Genomic DNA, 4,305 nt, shown 5'->3' with positions numbered 1-4,305 from the left:
TTTGACTCTGTACTGAGAGAAGCTCTGCATGCTTACTCTCTTTTGTTACAGAAGGATAGCCATGTGCCTTAAATACAAGGTAGTCCCCATTCAATTGAAGGACTAATTCTCCTCTGTTAACATCAATCACAGCACCTGCTATGGCTAGAAAGGTCTTCCAAGGATGATGCATTCATCCTCTTTCTTCCTAGTGTCTAAGATTATGAAATTAGCAGGGATGTAAAGGCCTTCAACCTTTACTAACACATCCTCTACTAATCCATAAGCCTGTCTTACTGACTTGTCTGCCAATTGTAATGAGAATAAGGTAGGTTGTACCTCAATGATCCCTAATTACAGAGAGTGGCATAAGATTTATGCCTGACCCCAGGTCACACAGAGCCTTTTCAAAGGTCATGGTGCCTATGGTACAGGGTATTAAGAATTTTCCAGGATCTTGTTTCTTTTGAGGTAGAGTTTGCTGAACCCATGTATCAAGTTCACTAATGAGCAAGGGAGGTTCACCTTCCCAAGTCTCATTACCAAATAACTTGGCATTCAGCTTCATGATAGCTCCTAGATATTGAGCAACTTGCTCTCCAGTTACATCTTCATCTTCTTTAGAGGAAGAATAATCTTTAGAGCTCATGAATGGTAGAAGGAGATTTAATGAAATCTCTATGGTCTCTATATGAGCCTCAGATTCCTTTAGGTCCTCAATAGGGAACTCCTTCTTGTTTGAGAGACGTCACAGGAGGTCTTCCTCACTAGGATTTTCGTCCTTCTCCTCCTTGTGCATTCGGCCACATTGATTACATCAATGGCCTTGCACTCTCCTCTTGGATTCTCTTCTGTATTTCTAGGGAGAATACTGGGAGGAGTTTCAATGATTTTCTTACTCAGCTGGCACACTTGTGCCTCCAAATTTCTAATGGAGGATCTTGTTTCACTCATAAAACTTAAAGTGGCCTTAGACAGATCAGAGACTATGTTTGATAAGTTAGAGGGGCTCTGTTCTGAATTCTCTTCTGTTGTGAGAAGATGATGGAAAAGGCTTGTTATTGCTTAGCCTGTTTCTTCCACCATTATTAAAGCCTTGTTGAGGCTTTTGTTGATCCTTCCATGAGAAATTTGGATGATTTCTCCATGATGAATTATAGGTGTTTCCATAAGGTTCACCCATGTAATTAACCTCTGCCATTGCAGGGTTCTCAGGATCATAAGCTTCTTTAGAAGCTGCCTCTTTAGTACTGTTGGATGTATTTTGCCATTCCATTCCGACTTTGAGAAATCATGTTGACTTGCTAAGTCAACACTTTGTTCTGAGCCAATATGGCATTCAGAGCATCAATTTCAAGAACTCCCTTCCTTTGAGGCGTCCCGCTATTCACGGAATTCCTCTCAGAAGTGTACATGAATTGGTTATTTGCAACCATGTCAATAAGTTCTTGAGCTTCTGCAGGCGTTTTCTTTAGGTGAATGATCCACCTGCAGAATGGTCCAATGATATTTTGGAAAACTAGATAGACCATAATAGAATATATCTAATATGGTCCATTCTGAAAACATGTCAGAAGGACACTTTTTGGTCATCTGCTTGTATCTTTCCCAAGCTTCATAGAGGGATTCACCATCTTTTTGCTTGAAGGTCTAAACATCCACTCTAAGCTTGCTCAACTTTTGAAGAGGAAAGAATTTATCCAAGAAGGCCGTGACCAGCTTATCCCAGGAGTCCAGGCTATCTTTAGGTTGTGAGTCCAACCATGTTCTAGCTTTGTCTCTTACAGCAAAAGGGAAAAGCATGAGCCTATAGACTTCAGGATCTACTCCATTCGTCTTACAGTCTCACAAATCTGCAAGACTCAGTTAAAAACTGGTAAGGATCTTCAGATGGAAGTCCATGAAACTTGCAGTTCTGTTGGATAAGAGCAACTAATTGAGGTTTCAGCTCAAAATTGTTTGCTCCAATGGCCGGAATGGAGATGCTTCTTCCATCAAATTTGGAAGTTGGTTTAATGAAATCACCAAGCATCCTCCTTGCATTATTGTTGTTGGGTTCGGCTGCCATCTCCTTTTTTGTTTGAAAATTTCAGAAAGGTTGTCTCTGGATTGTTGTAATTTAGCTTATCTTAATTTTTCCTCTTCAGAGTCCTTTCAGGTTCAGGATCAGCTTCAACAAGAATGTCTTTTTCCTTGTTCCTGCTCATATAAGGAAGAAGAGAATAAGAAAAGAAAGAGGAATCCTCTATGTCACAGTATAGAGATTCCTTTATGTTAGTAGAAGAAGAAAGGGAATAGGAGTGAAGAAGAATGAATAGGTAGGGGCAGTGATTTGAGATGAAGAGAGGTGAAGAGAAGTGTTAGTAAATAAATAAATAAATAGAAGAAGGGGAGAGGGAAGAGATTTCGAAAATAAATTTGAAAAGAAGTTAAATGATTTTCGAAAATAAAAGATAAGATAGAATTAAAATTAAAATAATTAATTAATTAAAAAGAATTTTTGAAAAAGGGATGAGATATTTTCGAAAATTAGAGAGGGAAAAAGTAGTTAGGTGGTTTTGAAAAAGATAAGAGACAAACAAAAAGTCAAATAGTTAGTTGAAAAAGATATTAAAATCAAATTTGAAAAGATAAGAAGATAAAAGTTAGATAAGATATTTTGAAATTAAATTTTTGAAAAAGATATGATATAAAGATAAGATAAGATAGATTTAATTTTTAAAGTTAAAATTAATTACTTAACTAACAAGAAATTAAAATATAAGATTCTAGAATTTAAAGATTGAACCTTCTTAACAAGAAAGTAACAAACTTCAAATTTTGAATCAATCATATTAATTATTAGCATAATTTTGAAAATTTGAAATAAAATAAGAAAAAGATTTTTGGAAAATAATTTCAAAATTTCGAAAAAAAGAAAAATGAAAAAGATATGATTTTGAAAAAGAAAAGATAAGATTTTTAAAATTGAAAATTTGACTTGACTTACAAGAAATAACTAATTTTAAAATTTTTGACAAAGTCAACTCAAATTTTCGAAATTTTGGAGAGAAATAAGGAAAAGATATTTTTTTTTTTTGAATTTTTAATGATGAGAGAGAAAAACACAAAATGACCCAAAACATAAAATTTTGGATCAAAACACAAGATGCATGCCAGAACACTATGAATGTCAAGATGAACACCAAGAACATTTTGAAGATCATGATGAACATCAAGAACATAATTTTGAAAAAATTTTTATGCAAAGAAAACATGCAAGACACCAAACTTAGAAATCTTTAATGCATGGACTCTAACAAACGAAAAATGCATATGAAAAACAACAAACAACACAAAACAAGAAAACATCAAGATCAAACAAGAAGACTTACCAGAACAACTTGAAGATCATGAAGAACACTATGAATGCATGAATTTTCGAAAAATGCAAGAGATTTTTAAAGCATGCAATTGACACCAAATTTAAAAATTGACTCAAAACTGAAACAAGAAACACAAATTATTTTTTATTTTTTATGATTTTATGATTTTTTTTTGTGTATTTTATTTTATTATTTCGAAAATTATATTTTTGAAAAACGAAATAAAGAAAGAAATTTTTTGAAAGATTTTTGAAACTTTTTTGAAAGGAAAATAAAAAGAAAATTACCTAATCTGAGCAACAAGATGAACCGTCAGTTGTCCATATCGAACAATCCCCGCAACGGCGCCAAAAACTTGTGACGAAATTGTTACTCATGCTTAAATTGTTGTTCAAATTGATTTCCCTGGTGATGGCCAAAACTGTGCGCAATACCATGGTCCAAACATAACTTCACAACTAACCAGCAAGTGTACGGGTCGTCCAAGTAATAAACCTTACGTGATAAGGGTCATCCCACGAGATTGTTGGTATGAAGCAAGCTATGGTCATCTGTAAATCCCAGTCAGGCGGATTCAAATATGATTGGATTAGATATTCAAAAATAAATAAAAAACAGGAAATAAAGATAAATTACTCATGTAATTCATGGTGGAATTCAGATAGTGCATGGAGTGCTGTGTTCCTTCGAATCTTACTTTCTATTACATTCATCCAAGCCTTCTTACTTCTTTCCATGGCAAGCTGTATGTAGGGCATCACCGTTGTCAATGGCTACATCCCTCCATTTCCTCTTCCAGTGAAAATGGTCCCATAATACCTGCTGTCCAACGCACGACTTTAAGTACATCTTGTCCGAATCTCTCTCAATAAGGTTGGGATATGATAGAATCGTCCGGTGATTCTGGTTTGCGTCTGTGGGGGGGTCACCTAACTGTTGGCCAGCTTCAGTGTAGTTTGAA

The 4,305-nt window shown here is 35.0% G+C and overlaps 1 non-coding gene across 1 annotated transcript; it reads left to right on the top strand.

The window, feature by feature from the left end:
* The first annotated feature begins 1,546 nt into the window (after positions 1-1,546).
* On the top strand, positions 1,547-1,650 carry LOC112699770 (small nucleolar RNA R71). Its single transcript, XR_003152709.1, has one exon. It is a non-coding gene; the product is annotated as a small nucleolar RNA R71 (small nucleolar RNA).
* Positions 1,651-4,305: the final 2,655 nt, after the last annotated feature.

Source organism: Arachis hypogaea, chromosome 6 (genome assembly GCF_003086295.3).
Source record: "Arachis hypogaea cultivar Tifrunner chromosome 6, arahy.Tifrunner.gnm2.J5K5, whole genome shotgun sequence".
Classification (NCBI taxonomy): domain Eukaryota; kingdom Viridiplantae; phylum Streptophyta; class Magnoliopsida; order Fabales; family Fabaceae; genus Arachis; species Arachis hypogaea.
This window is presented reverse-complemented; position numbering and strand designations above follow the sequence as displayed.